The sequence below is a fragment of the Schistocerca cancellata genome, unplaced genomic scaffold, assembly GCF_023864275.1.
Source record: "Schistocerca cancellata isolate TAMUIC-IGC-003103 unplaced genomic scaffold, iqSchCanc2.1 HiC_scaffold_782, whole genome shotgun sequence".
NCBI classification, from domain to species: domain Eukaryota; kingdom Metazoa; phylum Arthropoda; class Insecta; order Orthoptera; family Acrididae; genus Schistocerca; species Schistocerca cancellata.
The window spans coordinates 5,366,887-5,381,014 of NW_026046793.1; the positions used below are offsets into that span (position 1 = coordinate 5,366,887).

At 44.7% G+C, this 14,128-nt stretch overlaps 1 protein-coding gene across 1 annotated transcript in view; it reads right to left on the bottom strand.

The window, feature by feature from the left end:
* The window catches only part of LOC126143140 (uncharacterized), a 273,492-nt gene extending 260,133 nt beyond the window's left edge, over positions 1 to 13,359 (bottom strand). Inside the window, exon 1 of the mRNA XM_049915350.1 lies at positions 13,261 to 13,359. The gene's annotated coding sequence lies outside the window, so the exon portion shown is untranslated. The remainder of the gene's footprint in view (positions 1 to 13,260) is intronic.
* Between the last annotated feature and the right edge of the window lie 769 nt (positions 13,360 to 14,128).

Here is a 14,128-nt window from a genome sequence, read left to right on the forward strand (position 1 = left end):
CTGAATAACAAAAGGGTTGACAGAGGAAAAATCCTTTCCGTCCTCAGTGCGAGAAACTACGAGGAACTGTGGGGCAGGCGGTAGTACTTTTGTCACTGTTGGCTGGTCACGTTTCCGTTTTTGGGTCGAAGTCGAAAGCGATGGAGTAGAATCCATTGCGGAGGAATCCCCCATGATTGCCAGCGTCTCCGATGGCGCGCTCCTTCCTTGTGGGGACCCTCTCAGAGGGCACTCCCGCCTTAGGTGAATGTTTACACCTCAGGTCACACCTCCCGAGAAACAGACGGAGGGACCAATCGGCATGGTCAGAAGGTATCAGCTCAGGCAATCACCCCTCCCCGGGCCTGGCCTTTACCAGGGGGTACGCGCGTGCCTTACATGTCTACCCAGGGCGGGGACTTACGCGTTACCCCGTCACCGGCTACGCGTGCGAACGCGTGGGTCGGCCTTCAGACACGCACAGGGAGGAAGGAAGAAGAGGAAAAAGAAGAGAGAGAGGGAGAAAGAGGACAGACTGTCTCAAACGCCGAGGCGGAGACCAGAGAAGGCAAGGAGAAGAAGGCAATGAGAAGGCAAGGAGAAGGCAAGGAGAAAAAGGCAATGAGAAGGCAAGGAGAAAAAGGCAATGAGAAGGCAAGGAGAAAAAGGCAATGAGAAGGCAAGGAGAAAAAGGCAATGAGAAGGCAAGGAGAAAAAGGCAATGAGAAGGCAAGGAGAAAAAGGCAATGAGAAGGCAAGGAGAAGTCAAGGGAAAGAGTAAGGAAGACAGTGAGGTGGAGAAGAGCAAAGAAAGGGACCAACAAAAGGAAGGAAGAAACGAGAAGTTTAAAACCAAAAAGACCACGATTATAGGTCGTGAAGATCGTCCGTCTCCGGACGCAGGCGCTAACTACCCCCGTGAGGGGGATGGACTCCTTTTAGTCGCCTCTTACGACAGGCAGGAATACCTCGGGCCTATTCTAATCCCCGGACCCGCAGGGGGGAAGGGCGGGAGGAGGACGTCCAAGCCGCAGGAGGAGGTTTCAAGGACCGAAGCTTGTTGTCCGTAAGTGCAGCCCAATCGGCATGTCACAGCGATAAAATGCGCCGACAAATGACCCTGCTACAATCTGACGAAGGGACACAACAAGAAGCCGTCCAAGGCTGGAGGACCGCAGCCTTGGCCACAGCATCTGCAGCTTCGTTCCCAGGGATACCGACATGGCCAGGAACCCACATAAAGCTAACCGGAGAACCGACGTCCACCAGCTGCTGAAGAGAGCGTTGGATCCGGTGCACGAAAGGGTGAACCGGGTACGGATCACTGAGGCTCTGGATGGCGCTCAGGGAATCTGAGCAGATGACATAAGCAGAATGTCGGTGGCGGCAGATGTAAAGAACAGCCTGGTAGAGGGCAAAGAGCTCAACTGTGAAGACTGAACAATGGCCATGGAGCCGGTATTTGAAACTTTGTGCCCCGACAATAAAAGAACACCCGACCCCGTCATTGGTCTTAGAGCCATCTGTATAAATGAAGGTCATATTAATGAACTTCGAACGAAGTTCGAGAAAACAGGAGTGGTAGACCGAACCGGGGGTAACCTCCTTTGGGAGCGAGGTGAGGTCAAGGTGAACGCGAACCTGAGCCTGGAGCCAAGATGGCGTGTGGCTCTCACCCACTCGAAAGGTTGCAGGGAGTGAAAAATTAAGGTGTTGAAGGAGGCGACGAAAGCAAACTCCAGGGGGTAGCAGGGCAGAGACATACAACCCGTATTGATGGTCGAGTCATCAAAAAAGGAACGATAAGATGGGTGGTCGGGCATTGACAGTAGCCGACAGGCATACCGACGAAGCAGTATATCGCGCCGGTAGGTGAGTGGCGATTCACCAGCGTCAGCATGAAGACTCTTGATGGGACTAGTATAAAACGCTCCAATCGCAAGACGTAAACCCCGATGTTGTATGGAGTTGAGGCGGCGTAAGATGGATGGCCGTGCAGAGGAGTATACGAAGCTCCCATAATCCAGCTTGGAGCGGACGATCGACCGATATAGACAAAGTAGGATGGTTCGATCCGCTCCCCACGACGTACCACTGACAACACGGAGGACATTTAGAGAACGGGTACAACGGGCAGCCAAATATGACACATGTGGAGACCAGATAAGTTTCCTGTCAAATGTAAGACCTAAAAATTTTGTTGTCTCCACGAATGGGAGAGCAACGGGACCGAGTCGTAAGGACGGTGGGAGAAACTCTATGTAGTGCCAGAAGTTAATACAGATCATCTTCTCGGCAGAAAAACGGAAGCCATTGGCGACACTCCAGGAGTGAAGACGGTCAAGAGAATGCTGAAGACAGCGCTCCAGGAAACATGTACGCTGCACGCTGCAATAGATAGTAAAATCGTCCACGAAAAGGGAGCCTGATACATCAGCTGGGAGTCAATCTATTATTGGATTGATCGCTATGGCGAAGAGAGCGACGCTCAAACCTGAGCCCTGTGGCACCCCATTCTCCTGGCGAAAGGTGTCTGACAGGACAGAACCTACACGTGCCCTGAACTGTCGATCCATTAAAAAGTAACGAATAAAAAGAGTGAGGGGACCGCGAAGGCCCCATGTATGCATGGTGCGGAGAATGCCCGCCCTCCAACAGGTGTCGAAAGCCTTCTCCAAATCAAAGAACACAGCTGCGGTCCGGCGCTTCCGCAAGAAGTTATTCATAATGAAGGTCGACAAAGTAACCAGATGGTCAACAGCAGAGCGGCGCCTACGAAATCCACATTGTACATTGGTAAGTAGGCGTCGAGACTCGAGCAGCCAAACCAAACGAGAGTTAAACATTCGCTCCATCACTTTACAGACACAGCTGGTAAGCGAGATGGGTCGATAACTGGAAGGCAAGTGCTTGTCCTTCCCCGGCTTAGGAATCGGGACAACAATAGACTCGCTCCAGCATGCGGGAACATGTCCCTCAATCCAGATGCGATTATAAGTATGGAGAAGGAAACCTTTACCAGCAGGAGAAAGGTTCTTCAGCATCTGAATATGAATAGAATCAGGCCCGGGAGCAGAGGACCGTGATCGGCCAAGTGCGTTTTCGAGTTCCCGCATGGTGAATGGGGCATTATAACTTTCACGATTAGAGGAGCGGAAGTTAGGTGGCCTAGCCTCCTCTGCCTGTTTTCGGGGGAGGAAGGCAGGGTGGTAATGAGCGGAGCTCGAAACCTCTGCGAAAAAGCGGCCGAAGGCATTGGTGACATCCTCAGATCCTCAGGGGCCACAAGGACGTCATTCGCGACCGTCAAGCCAGAAACTGGTGAGTGGACCTTAGTGCCAGATAGCCAGCGCAGGCTACCCCAGACAACAGAAGAAGGAGTAAAACTATTGAAGGTGCTTGTGAAAGCAGCCCAGCTGGCTTTCTTGCTTTATTTAATAATACGACGACACTGTGCACATAATCGTTTATAATTGATACAATTCGCCACTGTAGGGTGGCGTATACAGGTGTGTAAAGCACAGCGACGAGCACGTAAAGCGTCTCTACATGCTGCGGTCCACCAGGGGACCGGTACGCGATGTGGAGAAGAAGTAGGGTGAGGGTTGGAATATTCAGCATCCCGTGAGGTGTGCGACCTGACGATTGCAGCTTGTGAAGATTTGATCCTGAAAGATCGCCCTGGAAGAGAAGAGCCCTCAGTCTGCTTTGGAGATGTTCCAAGTAGATGAGCACGGAGAGGGGGTATGCTGCAGGAGATGGATAACACACGGGAAGTGGTCGCTCGAATATGTATCAGAAAGTGCGTACCACTCAAACCGGCATGCAAGTTGGGTAGTACATATAGAGAGGTCTAAATGGGAATAGGTGTGAGATGTCTCCGAAAGAAAAGTAGGGGCGCCAGTATTGAGGCAGACAAGATTGAGCTGGTTGAAAAGGTCTGCCAACAGGGAGCCCCTCGGGCAGGATGCTGGAGAGCCCCAAAGGGGATAGTGGGCATTGAAGTCTCCAGTTAACAAAAATGGTGCAGGTAGCTGAGCAATAATTTGCATCATGTCTGCCCTGGTAACGGCAGACAACGATGGAGTGTAAATGGTACAAATGGAAAATGTAAAAGTGGGGAGAGTAATTCGGATGGCAACTGCCTGCAGGCCGATGTGCAATGTGATGGGATCGTAGTAAATATCATCCCGGACCAGCAACATAACCCCTCCATAAGCCGGAATACCTACCACAGGGGGTAGGTCAAAATGCACAGAGGTGTAGTCTGCCAAGGCAATTTGATCGCATGGGCGTAGCTTCGTTTCCTGGAGGGCTACGACGAGCGGACGGTGCAAGTGGAGCAGCAACTTCAAGTCCTCTCGGTTGGAGCGAATGGTACGAATATTCCAGTGAATAAGTGCCATCGTAAGAAGAAAAGGAAGATGAAAGAAGGGGTCACCTCAAAGGTCACTGAGGGCCTGGCTTCGTGCGAGCACTGCCGCCGCTATCAGTAGGCAGACAGTCATCGTCCATTGGTTCTATATGTTCATCGGCCATCTTGGTAAGATGGCCGGGAGGGGGAGCTTCCTCCGCCGGTGAACGGCCAGATGTTCGGCTACCAGCGGTGCGGCCAGGCGAAACGGATGACGGCCTGGGGCGGCAACCACTGGGTGGCGCAGGAGAAGAAATGCGCCGTGGCGGAGGAGGAGAACTGTGCTTCCTATGAGCCTTCTTGGAAGGTCGTTTGGTGGAAGTACTGGTCGATGGCTGGGAGGTCGAGGTATGTAGGAAGTCTGCAAGGGACGGTTCCTTCTTGAAGGCCCTTGCATCTGACTTCTGGGTCTTCGTCTTAGCAGAAGCTGATGAAGGGGCTTGTGTCTGGGGGTGATGGGAGGAAGAGGAGACGTCGACCGCGTGATCTTAGCACTGACCAAATGGACGACCGTGGTGCTGAAGGTCAGATCGCATGTCTGGGTTGCCACCTCCCTGGTAGTCCGAGGAGAGGCGAGGACAGTACTGTATTTCCCCGCTGGGAGCAGCGTGGGCTTCCTACTAGCAAATAGCTTGCGAGCAGCCGAGGTGGACACTTTCTCTTTGACCCGAATTTCTTGGATACAGCGTTCTTCCTTATAGATGGGACAGTCGCGGGAGGATGCCGCATGGTCACCCTGACAGTTCACACAACGAGGAGACGGAGGTGGACAGTCACCCTCATGGGCATCCCTGCCACAAGTGACACATTTAGCCGCATTGGAACAAGACTGGCGAGTGTGATTAAAACGCTGACACTGGTAGCAGCGCGTAGGTGTCGGGACATAGGGGCGAACAGAAATAACCTCGTAGCCCGCTTTGATGCGCGATGGCAGCTGAACACTATCAAAGGTCAAGAAAAGTGTCCGGGTCGGTACAAGGTCATTGTTGACCTTTTTCATGACCCTATGGACAGCCGTCATGCCCTGCTCAGCGAGGAAAGACTGATTCTCCTCGTCAGTCAATCCGTCGAGAGATCTAGTATAGACCACACCACGAGACGAATTCAAAGTTCGGTGAGCCTTCACCCGGACAGGGAATGTGTACAGGAGTGTGGCTCGAAGCAGTTTCTGTGCCTGAAAGGCGCCCTCAGTTTCTAGTAGCAAGGTACCATTACGCAACCTTGTACAAGACTTAACAGTACCGGCTATGGCATCGACACCCTTCTGGATAACGAAAGGGTTGACAGAGGAAAAATCCTTTCCGTCCTCAGATCAAGAAACGACGAGGAACTGTGGGGCAGGCGGTAGTACTTTTGTCACTGGTGGCTGGCCATGTTTCCATTTGTGGGCAGAAGTCGAGAGAGAAGAAGAGAAATCCATTGCGGAGGAATCCCCCACGATTGCCAGCGTCTCCGATGGCGCGCTCCTTCCTTGTGGGGACCCTCTCAGAGGGCACTCCCGCCTTAGGTGAATGTTTACACCTCAGGTCACACCTCCCAAGAAACAGACGGAGGGACCAATCGGCATGGTCAGAAGGTATCAGCTCAGGCAATCACCCCTCCCTGGGCCTGGCCTTTACCAGGGAGTACGTGCGTGCCTTACTTGTCTACCCAGGGCGGGGAATTATGCGTTACCCCGTCACCGGCTACGCGTGCGAACGCGTGGGTCGGCCTTCAGGCGTGCACAGGGAGGAAGGAAGAAGAGGAAAAGGAAGAGAGAGAGGACAGACTGTCTCAAACGCCGAGGCGGAGACCAGAGAAGGCAAGGAGAAGAGTAAGGAAGACACTGAGATGGAGAAGAACAAAGAAAGGAACCAACCAAAGGAAGGAAGAAACGAGAAGTGAAAAACCAAAAAGACCACAAATATAGGTCGTGGAATCGTCCGTCTCCGCTAAGGCGCTAACTACCCCCTTGAGGGGGATGTACTCCTTTTAGTCACCTCTTACGACAGGCAGGAATACCTCGGGCCTATTCTAATCCCCGGACCCGCAGGGGGGGGGGGGGGGGGGGTATCAAACTTGGTAGCATTAATGTCAAGGAGATGGTGAGAGAAATAATGCTGAATCAATGCAACTGAACCACTTTTAATGAGCTGCTACAGTACATTATACCATTACATACTGGTACCGATATCGCTACAGAAGAGCCTCACTATGGTGCACATCACCGACCAGATAAGTTTGCAAGAACAGGATTGCATTCTCCGCAACAGACGAAGTATGTCCATAGGTATGCTGGCTACCTCTCTTGATATGCTGCACTTCAGATCAGCATGTGTGTGGATGTTTCCTTGGTGAATCCTGTGTTTCAAGTAGCCCCACAACCAGAAATCACAGGGAGTGAGATCAAGTGATCGTGCCGGCCAAGCATTTGGAAACAATCGGTTGATAATTTGATCATTTCCGAATGTATTTCTGAGAAGCAGATGAACTTCACAAGCGATGTGCAGGGGGGACGCTGGGGAAGCATATTGCAGTAATGCTGGCCAGTGACACTGCACGTCTTTGGCCCTTGAGCGCCAGCCTTTTCAAAAATGTATGAGCCAATGATGAACAAAGCTGTGAACCCACACCATATGGTAACATATTCACCATACAGAGGAATTTCAGGCACAGTGACTGGAGGTGAAGATCCCCACACCGGCAATTCTGTGTGTTCACCTCATACGTTAAAGAAAAATGAGCTTCGTCTGTCCGTACGATGGTCCAGGACCAGCCCTTGTCAACTTCAACCCTTGTGAGAAAGAAGAGCAAAGTCAACAACCCGTTGTGTGTCCTGTGGTGCAAGCTGCTTCATTATATGGACCTTACACAGATACAATTTGAGAATGGTTCAAAGCACCTTCTGAACAGTGGACCACAGGATGTTAAACTATTTTAAACAGCATGCACATCACCTGATAATCAGCAATTGCATGCAGTGTTGTCTGCCACAGCAACAGTAATTTCATCAACTATCTGTGGTGCAAGCGATCGTCGGCCTCTTCCCAGAGAGACGCCCAGTTCTCCAGTCGATTCGAATTATTTCATCACATTCCGCACAGCAGGCACAGAAACAGAACCATTCCGCAATCCTTTCAGCCCGCGATATTCTCGAAGTGCAGCTGCAGCATTACCGTTGTTTTGATAATAGTGCTTCACCAATAATGCCCTACTCCTTTTTTCCAAGCTCATGTTGACACATCAAGTGCACTGTGGATGGTCAGGATTGCAAGACTATGAATCACAATGACAGATAATGGCACGTGGTGGCCATAGTTGGACTGCACGGTGGCACTGTTACACATGGAAATCATGCACCCCAAACTCTGGACATTAAGGCCACCAAGTGGTACTCATATGGTAATTAGTTTCCGCAATATAGTGTGTTAAATAGGGAAATTTAATTACAACCACCCAGTACAATAGACAAATCTCCAATGTATATTACTATGCATATTATGAACAATTTTGTACGTTGAAGAATGCACTGCATAAATCTTACAATAAAGTGGAAAAATAATTTAAATTCTCTTGAAAGACACACTGATTTTTCAAATGCAAGACACCAGCACTGAAACAGTTGGCAGAGAAAAATGTTTATTAAAAGGCAGTTAGAAACATGTAAAATGATCAGTACGATAGTTACTCTCAAAGGAAACAGTAATATTCCAGGAGAAATCCGTAAAGTAGCATTTGTATCAAATGAATGGTCAATCTGAGTATATTTTTCAAGCAGGCAGAATCACTTAACTATTGTTCTCAAAAATCAAGGAAATAAACAGGCCTGGTGATTTTAATGTAAATTTTCTTACCTGCAATAATGATAGGACACATTCTGAGAGTTTAATGAGCTCTTTTAATCTGAGGACAGTTATTGACTTTCTCACAAGAGTGATGTAAGACCAATTTTAAATGCTACAATTTGGATGACGGCGAAAAGGGAGGACAGGTAAAGTGCAGGCGATACAGGCACTACTGAAGTGCGTTATCATGGCAGCATGGTAGATGATGAAATAGTTAGCAATATTTTCAACAACAATTTTTGGACAATAACTCATGAAATTGGTAGTAGAGGGTTTGTGGTTGATGCCGTGAACTTTCTACAAAAATCTGCAGAGAACAAAATCAGCCAGATGCATGTAGGGCTATCCCACTATGAGGTTGGGAAGGTGATAACACAAATGAAAGACAAAAATAGCACTGGTGTGGACAATGTATCAATCAAAGGGGTTGACAGAAGCGTCCGATCCCACGTGTCGGCTTTGACCCGTGACGTAAGGGTGTTGTCGTGTGTGATGTCATGACAGCGTGGAGTTTGGTTTGTGAGTGTGGCGTGTTTGTAGATGTCATCGTGTTGTGGTTTGTTGTGCTCTCTGGTGGTATGTTCAGGGTTTCCGTTTGTGTGGTGTAATGGGCTCAGTTTGCTTTTGCTCTTTATCAAGAATTGTTCGCGTGTTGGCTGTGTTTGTAGTGGAATTCGTTTCAGTGAGTTAACGATTTTGTGTGAAGGTTAATTTAGTGTTGTTTGCTGTACGTCGTGTGGTAATTTTAGTAAAATTAATCGGTTGTTGTTTTTGTTCAGGAATGGATAAGACAGATAAAATTAACACTGCGCAGGTCAAGGGAAGTGTTCAATCCCAAAGTGTGGCTGTGTATGTTGGTGTTGGTATTGGTATTGGGAGATGTTTTTGAGCTATATAAGCCAAGGGAAGTGTGATCCTAATTTATGGGATCGGAAGCTGCTGATGAGCTATATAGGTCAAGGGAAGTGTCCGATTCCAGAAGATATTGTGTTCAGTGGTATTTGGGGAATTTTGTGATGTCGGTTTTTTTCGTCATTTTGTGTGGTTTTGTATGTGTGTGGGTGCCTAAATTTGTTTATATTTAGTTTGCCCCCCACCGAAAAACACCCCATTTTCCACACACGTCCCGTTAGGCTTTTTGTGGAAAGTGTGTGTGTGTTTGTTTTTCGATGTATTTTCATCCTCATAATGTGTATGTAACGACTTTATATGTGCTGTATTGGAATCGTGGTTTATGGTCATTTCCGCCATATTTGTGATGTCACGGGTCAAAGCAGACGGGTGGGATCGGACGCTTCCGTATTTCCCAATTAAAGTAATACAGCAGTGCTATTAATTTATTTTTAAGAGTTTTGTCAAATATTTAATGAACCTTTAAATCAAGGTGCTCTTCCTATTGGATTCAAATGTGCAATTGTCGAACTATTCTTCAAAAAAGGTGATAAAGCTGAGGCTTCCAAGTCATCCACAAATAATGGATAAGTTTATGTACAAGAGGATTATGGACCATCTAAATGCAGTATCCATAGTAAAATTCTACTATGGTCTAAATGGAACAGCAGGGATGTGGCATGAAACAAGAGGGCAGAAAGCAGAAGGTAGTGTCAAATAATTCTGCAATAGCTACTGCCTGTTCTGACTTGGGCGCAGTGAGATGTCGAATATTGTAGAGTTCATATTCTTAATCTTTATCAATGAGCTGCCATTGTGTGTGAGCCAAAAAGCACACTTTATCCTATTTGCAGACAGCACAACCATTATGGTTGACAAAGCAACCAACTGCAGTTTAGAGAACACTTCACCCACAATATTCAATGCAGCTCTAGGCTGGTTCACTTCAAATCATTTGTCTTTCAGTGTTCACAAGACTCAGTTCATTCAGTTTCAACTGCACACAAAAAACAGGAAGATGCTGAAATAAATCGACAGTTAAGCCTTCAAAATTCCTGGTATTACACACTAATAATCAGCTCTGAAAGTAAGTCCACATCCTCAACCTATGAAAAAGACAATTCGACACCAGATGCTGTTTGTTCAGTTACAATTCTGTGATTTGCAAACAATCAAAGCTGCATACCTTGGATATTTATGACGTATGACGTTATATTCAAGTGAAATCAGTCACATGTAAACAAATTCTTCAGTATGGCACATCTTGCAGCACTCAAATGTTGAAGAAAAGACTTTAAATGTTTGGCACCAAAGCTTTTAATTTAAAGATTTAAAAATGTCTTTTTTTTCCAATGTCTTGATGGCACCAATGGAGGTAATCAGGTTTATGAGTAGAATCGACCCTAGACACTCTTGCACAAATTTATTCAAGCAGCTCGTCATGAATGCCAGTACATTTTTTCACTTATGTGCTTGGTCAACAAGAATAGTTTAATTTACAAAATAAATATCGCAATGCAAGTAGTAAATGATCTTCACGAAGATACAAAACTCTCAGCATAGGACAAAAAACAGTACATTATTCAATCATACAGGTATACATACAATAAACTTGTTCACATAAAATCAGTCACTGGTGGTCTGATTAAAATTTTTCTTTTGCACAGCTGTTTCTATTCTTTACAGGAATTCTTTGACTGTGTGTAATACTTTGTGGACTGCATTTAATTTTAAGCATACTGATATGAACTTCCTATGAAAACTGGTATCTCACTTGACAACAGACATCCTTATATATGATCAAGAGGCGAATATGGAAGTGTCATATTCCACCCGTCTGCTTTTACCCATGATATCAATATAGTGGAAATGGCTATTCTAAGCGTCAACAATATGGCACCTATGATATCACTACATACACATGGCAACAAACACAAAAATACGTATAAATTAGATAGTAACATCTCCTTCCAAAAATACAATCAAACTAATGGGACAACTGCAGGTAATTTGGGGTTTTAGGGAGGGGACAAGCTAAATGTAACAGTAAAAAAACCACCACGATCCTAACACACACATGATGAACAAAAAAAAAAAATTACAAAATCTGCAGGAATCTGACACTTCCCTTGACCTATATAGGTCAATGGCAGCTGACAATACCAAAACACCAACGCCTACAGCAAAAACTACGGAAATTGGAATTTGACATTTCCCTTGACCACAGCTTTCGGTACCCACCTACACCTACATATAAAAATACGAAAATCAGAATCTGTCATTTCCCTTGACCTATATAGGTCAACCATAACTACTGATATGGAAAAACCAACACCTACCGCTGCAAAAAACAAAACCATAACGCCTCAAAAATTAAAACTTCCCTATGTAAATAAAAAACACACACACACACACACACACACACACACACACACACACACACACAGAGACAGACAGACAGAGAGAGAGAGAGAGAGAGAGACAGAGAGAGAGGGGGGAGGGGGGAGCAATCAAACACAACAAGATAAGATCTACAAACATAACCAACTCAAACTATTAAGACAATGGTCCTCAGGTGATTGAACATGTTCTAAATGTAGCCATGAATGTCCTGATCAAATAATTTGGAAAAAATTGAAAAATATCCAGATTATAGGTAATAACAATGACAACATGCACTAAATGTGTTTCAGCTGTATCTCTAAGAGTAAATGTTAAATTAGGTTTTCTCTCTATAATATACCCCCCCTCCCAACATACATGATCATTTAATCAGTGAAATAATGAAAAGAAATATCCAAACTTTTTTTTTTTTATGTAACCCACTAATGAATGTCAACTCCCCATCTTTTACAGTGCACAAGAACTTCACTTACTTCCATGAAAAGATCATAAATGAAAATTGAAGTCTTACTGGCAGTAAAAAGAAAGCAAACGGGCAGAAATGCAAATAAAACCTGAATGCTGAAATAGTGGTGACTAAGTCAGTCCTCTAATACACAGAGATAACATTTCAAAATTTTTGTCATCCTCAAGGAGCTCCTCTTTGCAAGTCTACATAGCTAAGTGATCCTAATTTAACCAAAGGTGTCATTTATGAAGGTGAGACCAACACCAGTCTCTCAAGCTATTTCTGATATTTCTTTACAGATAAACTTCATTAACAACATTTTATAAGGTTAATTTATTATGAAAAAGATCCAAGTTCTTCATGGGAAAGAATTTACATCAAGTAGACTCATTTCCACAATCTAGCCGCTTAATTTGAGAGACTTATTTACCCAATTTCTTTCCTTTCTTATATTTTTAGCTTGGTATTATATAGACCTTAAGCCTTACAATGTCTTAAAATAGTATGACTGCACTGTATTCAGTCTTAATATATGAACAGTTAACACACACAAACTGCCCTACACTCTGCCAGCACAAAACCGACGTAATTTTGAATCCCAACGAACTGTAGCATGTTATTCGAAAACTTCTTTCAAAACGGGTTCCCTCTCAGAACACAAACATTTAGATTTGTTATTGGTCAGTTAATAATGCACAAACTCCCACTTACGTTCGAGTAGGTAATTTTAATTTATTCGAAGGACTATAGTGATACGACCAGAACATTAAATGTCATTATCAGAAATACTTTCATTTCACTTTTCACGCCGAGTGAGTTCCTCTGCAGCCAGCAACGTATAAAGGTGAGCGAAGGTGGTCATATGCAAATTTATTATATAGTGAATGTGAACACAATAAACGAGGTATAATGCACAGTTAATTTCAATAAAATGTGCGTATCCAGAATTTCAATGCGCAAGTTCAGAAGACAGAATTTTTCCAATGCATGTTTATTTCAAGGAATAACATTTCTTTCTTTATATCGTGAAGTTTTAGCACTGTCATCTGGGATATCGTCGGGGCTAAAATCTGTATGTCATAGGACTAGATTTATTAGTTTCTTTCTGAAAACTTCTTAAACCATAGGTATTTTTCCATTATTTGGCACTAAGCCTGTAAGTCTAGTTTTTCGGGTCTGACACCATCCAGAAATGATACAACGAAGGAATCTTTCGAACTACTCACAGTCGTGCTAAATGCAAATACTAGATAACCTGAAAATAAAATCTGTTGTATATGTGTTGTAATTATGAAACTTACCTACAGACTACTGTACAGCGCGAATGTGTCAGCGTTCATCATTTAATACGTAAACACCGCCATATATTCCATAGGCCATACTGCGACCACTGAGCAGCGACCTATCAGCTCACGGGAACGACCACAGATAAAGCGTCTATCGGAAACAAAATAAACGCGATGGCGCCCAATTAAAAAGCCTCACACATAAATGTTACAAATAAACTCTTCCTCTCTTGCCATTTTGCCTGTTTCGTAGTATGGTTCAATAAAAAAAATGCTAATACATGGTTTACATTATCATTTGTGGACAAATTTTGGAGGAAAGTTTTCGTAACTGGCCGTGACATGTTTTTCGTTTAAAAAATATTATTTTTATTATCAATATTATATATGAAGACATAGATCTGAGTTGAACGTTACCTAATTGTAGTAAAGCCGTATTAGCAGCTCGCAAATGTCGAAAATGGATAAAAGTCGCCATATATAGATATTTTTCCGACATTGTAATTTTGGGAATGTTACTCAGATCAGAAGACCTCATGCAGCGATTATGTGGAAAAAAGGTGCAAACCTTTCATCTCAGTCTTAAGTCACCTCATAAACAAAGCTTTTCGAAAGGTCCGCTGAAACATAAATGTAAGACACAGCAAGAAATGGATCAACAGAGAAATCATGAATGCTAGATTTGAACGAAAGGTGTGGAATGTTTAATACTCAAGCAGACTGTGAAATGTACAGATACAAGAAAAAAAGAATATAGCAGGGTGATAAGACAAGAAAATATCGTTATCAGAAGCTGGAACCTCATAAAATATTTCTTAAACAAGATGGTTAGTTAGTTATATGTTCCATATGCATAAATACAAAGAGGAATGAAGTTATATCA